General features: G+C 41.3%; 2 long non-coding RNA genes across 6 annotated transcripts in view; one reads left to right on the forward strand and one right to left on the reverse strand.

Annotated features, from left to right (window-relative positions):
* Positions 1-8,626, reverse strand: part of LOC107184917 — a 25,913-nt gene extending 17,287 nt beyond the window's left edge. The window contains exon 1 of the long non-coding RNA XR_001515814.1: positions 8,385-8,626. This is a non-coding gene — a long non-coding RNA (uncharacterized LOC107184917). The remainder of the gene's footprint in view (positions 1-8,384) is intronic.
* Positions 1-14,286, forward strand: part of LOC102771690 — a 45,439-nt gene that overhangs the window by 358 nt on the left and 30,795 nt on the right. For all 5 annotated transcript variants that reach the window (XR_001515811.1, XR_001515813.1, XR_436267.2 and 2 more), the window contains exons 2-3: positions 210-301; positions 2,782-2,952. This is a non-coding gene — a long non-coding RNA (uncharacterized LOC102771690). The remainder of the gene's footprint in view (positions 1-209; positions 302-2,781; positions 2,953-14,286) is intronic.

A 14,286-nucleotide genomic window follows, 5' to 3' on the forward strand; every position in this document is an offset into this window, starting at 1 on the left:
CCGGGGGGGCCGGGCGGCGTGGTTTTTCCCGCCGGCGAGTCGGACAGTGACCCTCAGTTGCCCCTGGTGGTCACGCTTAGTAAAGGACAGGCATTTCTTGTGCCTGGGCCAGTGCTCGGTCTGTGTGAGGCATTTTACTGCAAACATCTCATTTTACCCTGACCCTCCGAGGTAGGTGGTATGATCGTTCTCTCTCTTTTTTTTTTTAGCAGATGAATTCACTTAGGCACAGGGAGATGACGTGATTAACTCAAGGTCACAGTGTCAAGGATGGAACCCAGACCACCTTATTTCCTTATGGGTGAGCACACCTCCAAGTGTTTCCGTACGTCAGAATTTCAGAATTTCAGCTCTAGTTGAACGTCCAGGTGGGCTTGTCGTTTAAAGGGATCCCCGCAGGTGACCTTTTGGTGGGGAGTTGCCCCCCTGTTTGCACGCGTTTGGGGGTTCCCGTGGTTCCGGGCTGGTTTGGACGAGGTGCGGGGGGAGGACGGGAGGGGGTGACTCAGCCGCACGGAGGGAGGCTCGGCAGCCGTCCGTCCGGCCTCACCCGGGCCTCGGCGTCCGCCCGGCTCCAGGGAGCAGCAGTTTCTCTCTGACTCACTCGCTTCCTTCAGCTCCAGTGGCTGTGACTCCGCCTTCCCCACCCAACCAGGTAAAGACAGACAGTTGTGCACCGGCGCCAGGCCCCCGTTTCTCCGCAAATATTGACAGAGCATGACAGTTAGAGACAGTGCCGTCTGTGGCGCCTCCGTGCAGGGTCATAAATAACCTGTGGGCCCGGCCACACCTGTGCCCAAGCAGCGCTGCGCGTGGGTGTCGGACACGGAGAGCAGGGCCTCTGCGTCCTCTCACTCACAGCCCGTCGCCAGCCTCTCGGGGTGCGGAGCGTGCTCCCATGGCCCCGGCACTGTCCTACCTACAGACCCCTGCTCGGCAGGCGCATCCGGCAGCAGCAGGGGAGTAGCGCTCAGGCTCACTCCGTGCCCGCACCGTGGAAGCTCCATTGTGTGTGAATTCAGAGCTCCCCACTTTTCAGAAGCACACCGCTGTGAGGAATACATTTTACTTAATCACTGACATCTATGTACCATGTATATAACAGAAACAGCATTTTTGTAAAATGGTACGCATCCTTTATGATATGCAATATATCCGGGTAATTTTTTAAAACGATGTTTTACTGATTTTTAGAGAGAGAGGAAGGGAGAGAGACATCTTCTGTCGGCTGCCTCCTGCATGCCCAGTACTGGGATCAAGCCCCTCAGCCCGGGCATGTGTCCTTACTGGAGTCTGAACCACTGAGCCACACTGCCTGGTGATTTTTGTTGGTTTTGTTAACCCTCACCAGGGGATATTTTTTCCATTGCATTTTCAGAGGGAGGGAGAGAGGGAGGGAGAGGGAAAGGGAGAGAGATACATCCGTGTGAGAGACACATTGACTGATTGCCTCCTACCCCCAATTAGGGCAGGGAGCCAACCCACAACCCTTCCGTGCACAGGCTGATGCTCCAACCACTGAGCACACTGGTCAGGGCTACTCTGGTGATTTTTATTTTTGCCTTTATGTTAAAAATAGGGGTACATGCTAGTAGCCCTCGCCTGTTTGGCTCAGTGGATAGAGTGTCAGCTTGCGGACTGAAGGTCCGGGTTCAATTCCAATCAAGGGCATGTACTTCGGTTGCAGGCTCCTCCTCAGTCGCGGCCCTGGTCAGGGCAAGTGCAGGAGACAACCCATCAATGTGTTTCTCTCACATCAGTATTTCTTTCTGTCTTTCCCTCTCCCATTCTCTCTAAAATATCAGTGGAAAAATATCCTCGGATGAGGATTAAAAATAAAAAAATAGGGGCACATCAAAACTAAAGTGATGAAAAACCCGTTATTAGGTGTTACCAATATGATTAATGTACATATATAATTCCCACAAACCTCCTGAGTTCAATGTAATAAATCGCTTGTGGGCCCAGCAACAAATGGGTGCCTAAGCAGGGTTCCATGCTGAGGTGGGAGTGATGTTACTTCCTTTTCACAGAGGTACAGAGAGCTGAAGGATTTCGTCTAAGAAGGTCACATAGCTAGTAAAGCAAGGATTTCAAGCTAGGCAATCTGGGCCCAGAGCCTGAATACTTAACTCCTATACTGTTCTCTATAGAGGGCCTTATCTTGTAGGGCAGTGATGGCGAACCTTTTGAGCTCGGCGTGTCAGCATTTTGAAAAACCCTAACTTAACTCTGGTGCCGTGTCACATATAGAAGTTTTTTGATATTTGCAACCATAGTAAAACAAAGATTTATGTTTTTGATATTTATTTTATATATTTAAATGCCATTTAACAAAGAAAAATCAACCAAAAAAATGAGTTCGCATGTCACCTCTGACATGCGTGTCATAGGTTCGCCATCACTGTTGTAGGGAGATAGTTGATTAGGGAATTAAAAATATTAGTAAATGTTAAAAACTTAAGAGACAACAAAAGGACTAAAATACATATAATCAAGAATTAATCATGATTCAAAGCATCTGCCAACTATTTATTTTCCCTAAAGAAAATTTTATCCATTGGGTCTGTATTCACAAGACTGCCTATCTTAAGTCTTTTATGCTTGAAATATTCTCTTAATTTCTTACCTTCAGGACTCTATCTACCTCCTCACTTTACTAGTTCTTAATCTGCCCACTTCCTCCAGAGTCTTATACCTCCTCCCAAGAATAGCCTACATTTGGCTGTTTATTAAGTTGTAATATGTTTTGGTATTGATAATGTGCTGTACGGGCCACAGGTACCTCTGGTGATCCTGAGATCTGGCAAAAAGGGCGCTGGACTACTCACTTCTTCAGACACCACCCATTTTACAGATGAAGCCACTGAGATAATGGAGCAACTGACTAGTCACCACCCCACCTCTGGAGCCTCACACAGGACTCTTCTCCTCCCACTTGAGTGACTGCAGGTTGGTTAAGGGGTTTAATGAGGCTGGGCAGGTGAATCAGGCTTAGACTCTGGAAATTGAACCACAGGATTTATACTCCATTCAGAGGAAGGATTTTTGCTCCTCTTACCTCACATTGACTAAAGTGATATCACATTATTTACTTAATCATCACAGGCAGTGTTTCCAGAAAGATATTATTCTACCTATTTTATGGAAGATCCATTTCTGGATCAAAGTAGTGAAGTGACCTGCTCAAGTTTACACAGCTTAGTAGGACCTGAGCTGAGCCTCTTGACTCCTAGTTGTGGATTGTTCCTTTCCTTTGCTTCTCATGTTTGCGACACTGACTTTGATACATGGAATACCTCTATTTTAAACTCGGAAAGCTTTCCATTCAGTCTTTATTTTTCTGTTTCAGAACATCCAATCCACTTATGTTAGGTTTCTGACTCTTGATTTAAGAGAATCTCTTCCTTCTTATTTTCTAATGTTTACATTTATGGATTTGGGGAGTGGTGGGCATGATTCCTACTCAGTAAGACTCTTGGATTCCCAGGGGCAGGGATTACATTTTTTTCCTGAACTACCTGGCCCAGTAAGTATACGGCAGCTTTTTCAGTTTGCCCTACCAAGACACCAGCATTTTTTTTTTTTAAAAAAAACAACATGGTTTCTTTTTCTCTTCCCTTTTCACACTTAGCTTCCCATTTCTCTTTTATTTAAAATTATAGTAAATTAAGAGTCCTTTTCTCTCATTACTTTCAGAGTGCAGCCTAGAAACGTCATTCCCACTTTGTGTGGATAGTAACAATTTGACTTTATTTGCTGGTGACCCTGCATTGCTGTTAGAGGGTCGGTACTTGTTTCCTCAGAAACAGAAGAAATACGTTGGTGTGCCTTCCAGAAGTGACGAGGAGATACAGCAACATCCTGGCCTAAGTTCTCCCAGTTGGGCAAAGCAATGCCCATAGGTTCCCCAGGGTCACTCTGAAATAAGGCATGGAGAAGGGAGTACAGAAAAAAGTTAAAGGGGAAATGAGAACAGATAATTAGCAAATGCTAAGTATCAAAAGTGAGAAAGGAAAGGAAGGTAAGAAAACGAAAGAGAAAATAATAGGGCAGAAAAGAGGAGAATACAGGATTGGTGGAAGGGAGGTGACAAGAACAATCCAGAGATCCATTAGCCCCTCCTGTATTGTAGGAAGCATAGGCTGCTGTCTTGAACCAGGAAGAGCAGCTGGTATAGTAACTCCTTGAGCTGATCTTGAGCAGCAAATCTCTTTTAATTTTTTATTTCCAGTATCAGGTGGGGAAAATATTTTTGTGTTTGCTATCAGCTGGGGATGTGACTAGGTGCCAGTAATTTTAATATCTGCATCAGTTCAGTTAGTTTATTAAGGAAAAATGTGCTACAAAATCAACATAAGGTATTCCAGGTCAAATTTCATTTTATTCATTCAATAAACACTGATTGTTCGATATATCCCAAACACTAAGGATAGTCAAATGAATGAGATCCTATCCTTGCCTTCAAGATGTTTATGGTCTGGAGAGGGAGATAGACTACTCAGTAGGTTTACAGTTCAGAGTGTTAAAGTGTTAGGATATGAGTAAGCAGAGGGTGCTATGGGCTCAACTAGGGACCTTGATGCAGTTTTGGAGGGGACCCAGGGATCTAGGCTGCCTAGAGAAGTTAACATTCAGGTTGAGTCTCCAGTTGGCAAATTGCAAGGTGGAGAGCAGGGAAGGGTATTACAGGCAGAGTTCCTTCAGAAGTTATAGTCATTTTAGGAAGGCATGAACGATGTTTGCATGATCCAGTTATTGGTGATGATTGTTCTGCTTCAGAAATGTAGATTATTGAGACTTTACTTGGTAGAGCACAGAGTTAAAGTCCTTATTTTGTAGCAGTAATTCTTTTTTAAGATTAAGACACCGGAAATTTTATTTCCAGTCTTAGTGTAAGGACAAAATATAAATCACAGCTTTTGAGTTAGCAAATGATTGTTAACCTTCTGTGCAGTAAAAGAAAGAAGGTGAGGGCACAACATATCTCTTTCTCATCCAAGTTTTGAATTTGATTGTGTTCTGCTTTGTTTTTAAAGGAGTATGTAGAAATTTAGGGTCTTGGCTAGGATGTTTGAATTAAGGAACAGGGAAATGAGTTGAAGAGTAATTGCTACTTTGTGGCAGAACAAAATAAATACTTTTAAATAGCTGAATTATCTGATTTCGCCTCCTGAGCACAAGCAAGATGTAGTTGGGGACCTTGTTTCAGAGAGACAATTACTTGAACCAGACAAAGCATTTGTTCAACATTATTCACTGTAAAATATGTTGTGTCCAGATTAAGAGCATTGATTTTTTTTTTTTTATGAGACACGGATATATCTGCATTAAACAGAAACCTTATGTGTATTCATAGGCTAATACTGGGATTTTCCTTGGATTAAAAGATAAGTGATATTGTGTAGTAGGGAAGAACATGCTTAGAAAATAACACATAGATCATTCAGTAATCATTTCTCAGTTGTCTTCTTTCTTGACCTCTGAGTAGCATTTGACACTCCCTTCTTGCACACTAGTTTCACTTGGCTTCCAGGATGCCACGCCGTGGTTCTCCTCCTACCTTACCATCCATCCTTCTCCTTTTCAACCTCCCTCTCCACCCCCCACCCTTCACTCTTCAGCCTCCAATGATGGAGTACTTGGATCAGTCCTTGGATTCCTTCTCTGTCTGTGCTCATTTCCTAGGTGCTTTATTTCAAGACTAAATACTATTTATACCCTGACAATTCTCAAGTGTATGTTACTAGCTTGAATGTCTTCCCCTGAAGTCAAGGCTTTTATATCCTAGTGCCTACTGGATACCTCCACTTGGGTATCTGATAGCTTCTTGAACTTAACATATTTAAAAAATGGACTATGGAACTTCTCCTCTCAAACCTCTTTCTCTGGCAATTCATCCCCATCTCAGTTTCAGTTGTATTGAATGTATGGTGACCTCTCCCTTGACTTGTTTTTTTCTCTTACTCTCTTCATCCAGTACACCAGCAGGTCCTGTCAGCTGTACCTTGAAAATAATACATTCAGGTATTGAACACTTCACACTACTTCCCCTGCTACTATTAGAATAGTTTTTAAATGTTCTTCCTCCTTTGCTCTTTTTAAAAATACATTCTAATTGATTTTTTTAGAGAGAGAAGAAAGGAGAAGAAGAGAGAGAGAGAAACATCGATGAGAGAGAGACATCATTGATCGGCTGCCTCCTGCTGGCCCTCCACAGGAGATTGAGCCCACATAGAGGGATAAGGAGAGGAAGATCTGTATGAATAAGATGGTGTTCCTGCCCTCACGTTTCCTTCTTTTTAAAAAAATGTTTTATTGATTTTTGAGAGAGAGAGAGAGAGAGAGAGAGAGAGAAGCATCCATGTGTGAGAGAAACATCAATCGACTGCCTCCGGCCCCTCCTTCCCCCTACTGGGATCAAGCCCGAAACTTGGGCATGCGCCCTGACTGGGAATCTACCAGTGACCTTTTGGTGCATGGACAATCCTCAACCAACAGACACACTGGCCAGGGCTGCCCTCAAGTTTCTTAGTCTAAAAAATGATTATTTTGACCAAAACAGTACTGTGTTTTCTAGCAGGATAAAGTGATACATCATTTTGGAATTGGGGAGGTAAGGACTGGTGTGCAAGAGTATGAATGTTTTCAGAGACAACGTTCTGCTTTGTCAGACTTAATAATTTGCTGAAACTGAAAGAAAAAAATGTGCTAAATTTTCATTGGAAATATTTGGTCTGTATTTAGCTTTCATAAAATTTACAGCAGAAAAAGTAAATTTACATATACAAGTTAAGCTAAAAGTTTTTGAAAAGTAAGGTTCGGTATAAGTTTTAAGTCGATTGAAATAAAATACAGTAAATGCAAAAAAAAATAATTGCACTGCCTCTTGGAGGGCAGTATTGATGATAGCTACCTGGCATTACTGGCTTTTGGGTTATAGTTTGTGTTTGGTTTTGCCTTGTTAATAGCAAGAGTTTCTTAAAAATTCCATTGTCAGTCTTAGTTATTTTTAGGTACCTCCTAAGAACCTTCTGTCATAGCCACCTCCTCTCAGGATAAGTGCAAGAGTTTACTATCTTTACCTCTCCCATATCTGAAAATTCTTTTCCGGAATTCCTGACTATCCACTTATTAGCCGTTTGGTCTTGAGCCTCAGTTTCTGCTCTTGTCAAATAGAGGTAATGTGAGGATTAAATGACTAAATAACGTGGGTTTGAGACTAGGAGAATGAAAAGAGAAGATTGTAAAGGACAGATAATTTTTTTAAAGCAAGTACTGTATATTTCTGCTTTATTTTGAAAGAATTTTAATTTTCTAATGAGAACAATAAAGCTTTTCTTCTTGAAATCAAAGACTAATATATTGCTTTATAGAAAATATTTCTCTCTACTCAGATGCTTATCCCTATATTGCATGAGAGAAATGAAATGCTAGAACCCCACTCCTTGCTGCCAAGTGAGTTGGTATCTAGAAAGGAAAACAACCATTTTCCTTTATTTATTTATTTTGAAAAATATATTTCATTGATATTTTACAGAGAGGAAGGCAGAGGAATAGAGAGCCAGAAACATTGATGAGAGAGAAACATCGATCAGCTGCCCCCTGCACACCCCCTACTGGGGATGTGCCCGCAAACAAGGTACATGCCCTTGACCGGAATGGAACTGGGACCCTTGATTCTGAAGGTAGACACTCCATCCATTGAGCCAAACTGGCTAGGGTTTTTTTTTAGTTGGAGACCGTAGAATTTGAGAGAGGTTCAAAGGAGTCTATGATGATGATAATAGTAATAATAGTAATGGCTAACCTTGATGAAAAAGGCACTGTGCTAAGCACATTTTGTGGATTGTCTTATTTTAACAACATAACAACCATATCAGGCTGGTGCTATGAGAGGTAGAACAGTGTTAGGAGTAAGGAACATAGACTTTGAGGTCAGATGTCTTGCAATGACTCTTCAGCTTTTTTTTTTTTTTAATCCTCACGCAAGGATATTTTCCATTGATTTTTAGAGAAAGTGGAAGAGAGAGGGAAAGACATAGAGAAATATTGATTTGAGAGAAGCACATCAATTGGTTGCTTCCTGCACGAGTCCTGACCAGGGCCCAGGCCAGGGAGGAACCTGCAACGAAGGTACATGGCCCTTGACTGGAATCGAACCCGGGACCCTTTGGTCCGCAGGCCAATGCTCTATCCACGGAGCCAAGCTTTGCCAGCAACTAGCCATGTGGCTTTGGATAAGAAAAGAAAAATACTTTATTTTCCTCATCTGTATCTGTAAAATGAGGGTAATAATAGTACTTCATAAAATTGTAATGATTAAAATAATGTAAGCCATGTAAAGTGCTTAGTATTGTGCTTGGCACATAGAAAATGCTCACCAAATGTCAGCTGTTATCATAATTAAAATAATTGTTATCCTCATTTAACAGATGGAGAAACAAAGCTTAGAGAGAGGTAAGATTTTTTTGCCTAAGTGACACAGTAAATAAATGATGGGATTTGCTCCGAGGCAGCCAGACTTCAGAACTCTTTCTTAACAATTACACTACACCACCTTCATGGGTTTAGGGCAGTGGTTCTCAACCTTCTGGCCCTTTAAATACAGTTCCTCATGTTGTGACCCAACCATAAAATTATTTTCGTTGCTACTTTGTAACTGTAATGTTGCTACTGTAATGAATGGTAATGTAAATATCTGATATGCAGGATGGTCTTAGGCGACCCCTGTGAAAGGGTCGTTCGACCGCCAAAGGGGTCACGACCCACAGGTTGAGAACCGCTGGTTTAGGGGAAGAGACTGGATAAGAACTGCATTTTGTCCAACCTGAGGTAAACATAGATGTAAAAGCTAGGCTTGGGTTTGGACCTCACTTATTTGTTATCTTAAGCATCTTATCACCATAGCATGTGCTTGGTTATTCTTTGAGTTGATTCTTACCTAGATCCAAAAAAACGAATGAGTGGTGGGTTGATGGTCTTCTCCATAATTAACCCATAGGGTGTTTCCTGGCCAGAAAACAGCTGAATAAACACCTATGCCCTTCCCAGTGCTCTTTGGATTAGAGGTAGAAGCTTGTCTGGTTTCTCTAGTTAGTATGATTTGTTTCTCTTCTTAATAAACGTGGTAATGAAGAAAAGTAGAGCAGTGTACACGTTGAACACTTTCTATGTGCCACGCATTTTACATGGGTTATCTCATCAAATCCTTAAAATAATGCTATAAAATAGTTGCTCTTATCCCTATTTTATAGAAACAGAGAGAGGTTAGGAAACTGGCTTAAAATTACACAGTAAGTGGTACAGCTGGGATCTGAATAAGCAATCTGGCTCCAGCATCCATGCTTTTAACCTCTACACTCTACTCGTATTCCTCCCTTACCTGTGTAAAGTATGGGCCTGGTGGCTTAGTAGGACCAGTTGTTTTTCCCATCGAAAAAATGGGAAGATTTTGAGTGTTGGGCCTGTGACCTTCCTCCTCATTATTATTTTTATTGATTTTACAGAGAGGAAGGGAGAAGGAGAAAGAGAGACATCCATTAGCTCCTGGTCGCCCTCCACTGGGGATTGAGCCCACAACCTGGGCATGTGTCCTGACCTGGAATCGAACCAGCGACCTTTTGGTGCATGGGATGATATTCAATCAACTGAGCCACACTGGCCACGGTGATCTTGTCTATTTGTTTATTTATTTATTATTATTTTATCTTTTTATAAACTCCTGTGTCGAGGGGGGTGATCTTGTCTTGACCCTATCATCAACTTGCCTGGTCCAGAACTTCACTTTTCTCAGCCATATTGTCCACATTCATTAAGCAGCTGTGTCGCTCTGAACCATCCCTGAGACAGATCCCTCCTACCTCTGATGTTCTCTGATTGATCATATGAAATGAGGAGAGTAATAGTAGCTCAGCTTCTTGACTTTGAAGCAGTGGTATTTGTGAGGTTTTAGGGAGTCTGCTTTGTGCAGGGAAGATGCCAGAGTTCTAGGCAGAGAGTGAGCTGCCTTCCTGAAGAAGGTAGGTCTGATCTCTTTTTTGATGATGGTTGCCAAGGGAACATTGCCTCTGGCCAGCAACAGTCAGGAATGCTTTGGTTGAGGATTGAGTATAGATAACTAAAACAAGCAGCACATTTAGGTTTCATTTTCCAAACTACCCCCTACCTCACTAGTCCACTTTCCTTTTCAAGATGCTAGTTTTATATACTTTCTATGTGATAGGCACTTTTTAAAGTACTTTACAAAGTATTATGTTACTTAATCGTCATAGTTATATTATGAGATTGGTACTTGTATATTTACAGATAATGAAAGTGAAGCAAATAGAGTTAATACTTTCTCTATATTTACTCAAGTGGAAAGTGGTATCAAATCCACTAAGTTATAATGTCGGGTTGGAGCTAGAAAAAAAAAAGCAGAGAGAGGACTGTATTTATTAGTGGGTTTTGTTTGATTGTTTTGTTTTTGTTCTGTTTAGAATGATAGACCCTTGGAGTTGGAAAGGGCCTGTGCAGTAATACAGTCAAGCGCCTTGTCTCCAGATTGCCATCCAGTTAGTTACAGGAATGCTTTGTCATTCCCTGACAGATGACCATCCAAGTTCCTTTTGAATACTTCCATTGCTGAGGAACTCATCACTTCTTGAGGAGTCCCATTATACTGTTGTATAGCTCTCATTGGTAGGAAATTATTTCTTGTTTTGAATTGTAATCTAATTAGATAACTTATCCGTTTTAGGCCTGTCCCCTGGAATCATACAGAAGAAATACAATCTACCACATGCTAGTCTTGTGAAGGTTGGAAGACATTCTTCGTATTTATAAAGCATATTTACAATTTTCTTTTTTAAAATTTTTTTTAATCCTCACCCTAGGATATTATTTATTTATTTTTAAATATATTTTACTGATTTTTTTACAGAGAGGAAGGGAGTGGGATAGAGAGTTAGAAACATCGATGAGAGAGAAACATCGATCAGCTGCCTCCTGCACATTCCCTACTGGGGATGTGCCCGCGACCAAGGTACATGCCCTTGACTGGAATCGACCCTGGTACCTTTCAGTCCGCCAGCTGATGCTCTATCCATAGAGCAAACCGGTTAGGGCCCTAGGATATTTTTTAGAGAGGTTTTTTTGTTTTTGTTTTTGGTTTTTTTTTTGGAGAGAGAGAGTGGAAGGGAGGGGCAGAGAGAGAAGCATCTATGAAAGAGACACATCAGTTGGTTGCCTCCCTCAGGCACCCTGACCAGGGGGCGAACCTGTAACCCAGTATGTGCCCTTGACCAGGAATCGAACCCATTACCCTTCAGTCCCCAGATCAGTACTCTAACCACTGAGAAAAACAGGCCAGGACTGTAGTTTTCTTGTAGCATCTAAACTTGCATTCGCCAAACCGGTTTGGCTCAGTGGATAGAGCGTCGGCCTGCGGACTCAAGGGTCCCAGGTTCGATTCCGGTCAAGGGCATGTACCTTGGTTGCGGGCATATCCCCACTGGGGGGCATGCAGGAGGTAGCTGGTCGATGTTTCTCTCTCATTGATGTTTCTGACTCTCTGTCCCTCTCCCTTCTTCTCTGTAGAAAACCAATAAAATATATTTAAAAAAAAAATAAACTTGCATTCAATTCAGATTGGTCGGCACAGAAGCAATCTCTATCTCTTACTTTTGTAAGTATAGTCTTACAATAAAATTTATGCTTCTTGTGATTAGTTAGGCACAAAGTGTGGGTCCTTCCCACATTTTGGGGGAATGAATGGATAACGAGCTGAATCTATACAATTGTATATGAGTCTGAAGGTAGTCTCCTACTCTTGTAATCTCTAGGATATCAGGTTGCTGCCCTGTACACAGAGCTCACAAAATGGCTGGTGGTTTATCCAGGCACTTGATGAAACTGCATTTACTTCTTCCAACCACTAGGTGATGAACGACGCACAAACCCAGACTGCCAGGGCCGGTTGTGTACAGGGCAGTTTTTGCCTGTACTCCCAAAGGCCATCAGAAGTCATCTGGTACAACCTCATGAAAAGATATTTTTGAGGGGAGGGGAAACACATCTGTGTATACTTTGTCTTTTCCAGCTTTATTCCAATTTTAAATATTTATTTGACCAAGATACTTCTTTGAGTGATTTTCTTAGAAAAGAGACATGGGTGATATTTTCTAGGTCCTTATATATCCAGTTTTTTGTTGTTTTTTTTTTAACCTTCAGGTATATAAATTATATCTTTTCTGGATTTAGCATTCTTGAATAGTACTAGTCTCTACAAAGTCTGTATGCAGCTTTTTACTGTCTTCAGTTTCTAGTGATACAAATGAAAAGTCCTATGCCAATAGGATACTTTTTTCTTTATAAGTAATAACCTGTTCTCTCTTTTTGAAAGTTTGTAAATTTTTCTTCGTGCTTTATGTTTCGCCATGATATCCTTAGGTGTGTGTCTTTTTAAAATAACGCCTGCTTGCCACTTGGTGAACCTTTTAGACTTAAAAACTTAAGTCTTTTCTTAGTTCAGATAAGCTTTATTGCTTTCCTTCCATCTGTTTCTAATTCCTTATTTTATAGATGAGGAAACTGAGCCCAAGGCCACTAAATTAGTTAAAATGAACCTCAAGCAAACAGCCTCCTTTGTGAGTTAGACTTTCATTGTATTGGATATTGCTCTAATGAGAGGGCCATTATGAACAACTTGGAAATTTTTTAGTGAGAGAGGAATTTTGCCAAAGGAAGAAGAAATGATTAAATTAATTATAATTAAAATGTCCATTTGAAGGACTGCAAAATTCCCAGTTCCCTAGTATCTCAGTTATTGAAGTTACCCCAACGCTCTAAAACTTAATAAAGCCAGGAAGTTGATTGAACACTTAGAGAATTAGATATTTAGTTATCAGAAGTTAGATAATCATGGCCATGCCTTATTGCATATATTGGAAAACATAAAAATGGCATCTGAAGGCTTGAAGACAGATACCATAGACTGTGCCTTATCAGTGGTCTGGTTTCTGTTTTGAGTTCCTGCCTGGGATCCTGTTTTACTGGGAATCACCTATTCCTGGCTGTCTTGATCTTTGGATTTCCCCAGCCTTTCAGTCCCTTTCAGTTTTGAAATGAAACCTACCCCAGAGGGTGAGGTCGGGTACCTGAGAGGACTTTGACAGCTCACACCAGGTTGTTTTCTTTCTAGAGTGTCTGGTATGGGAATGCGTGATACATAAGGCTCAGCGGGCTGTGATATAGACTAATTGGTGATGAATCAGCCTTGCGTAAGACCTAGGCAGTATCGTTTCTTTGGGTAACCAGGAAAACACGTAGACCAAATACATTGTCTTTCATCCTCAGAAAGTTGAAAGTTAAGAGCACAGTCTCTAGAGATCTGCCAGGATCTCTCTCTGCCTTTGGTTTACAGAAGGAAAGGCTTTATTCACTATTTTTTTCTCCTCATTTGTAGAACCTCTGTTCTTTTCAGGAGATAGCCAAGTTCCTGGCTGCTCCAGCTTTTAAACTTATACTGTGCCTCCTGAAATTACTGCTCTGATATGAGGTGACTCTTCTAGATATGTCTAGACACATATCTCCACATACTCTGCTCCTGACCCTTTCACAGAATGTAGCTTCTCCCATTTACTGTAAACCTGGTTTCCACCATATTACAGTACTTAAAATTTTTATAAGTGCAATTGGCTCTTTCTTCAACTTACCCCATATTACTTCCCCCTGATTTTGCCTGACTGACCCCTACCCCCATTCCCCAGCACTGCAGAGCTGCTTTCAGACTTTCAAATACCTTTTCTTCTTTGACACTTGTGCTAGCCAGCGAGGCTACTTGATCCCTGTCCTTCATGCTGGCACCTATACTCATTCTGCCATGTTTGTGTAGGATTTTGGTGTCTGACCTCCTCTCCTGGGGCTCTGACTAGGCTAGGGGATTATTGGCCAGGCTTAAGGAATCAGAATAGAGCATGGAATTACAGGGTTTGGTATTAATGTTACAGATGTGGGCAGGTGGAAAGCCAGAAGATCAGAACATTAAGGCCAGTGTGGGTATGAAAGGGACAGAAAATTTAGTATCTGAAGCAAAGGATGTCCTTTGTAGGCTCCCTATTCTGCCTATTAAAAAAAAATTAAGTTGTTTTTTTTAAAGAACAATTTGGTTCACAGCAAAGTTGGGAAAACAGTACAAATTCCCATTATTTTTTTGAAAAATTGCTATTTAATTTTACAAAGAACAGATCTTTAAAAACTCAGAATATTATAGATATTTTGAATATTCCTGCTCCCACATTTTAA

Source organism: Myotis davidii, unplaced genomic scaffold (genome assembly GCF_000327345.1).
Source record: "Myotis davidii unplaced genomic scaffold, ASM32734v1 scaffold247, whole genome shotgun sequence".
In the NCBI taxonomy this organism is placed as follows: Eukaryota; Metazoa; Chordata; class Mammalia; order Chiroptera; family Vespertilionidae; genus Myotis; species Myotis davidii.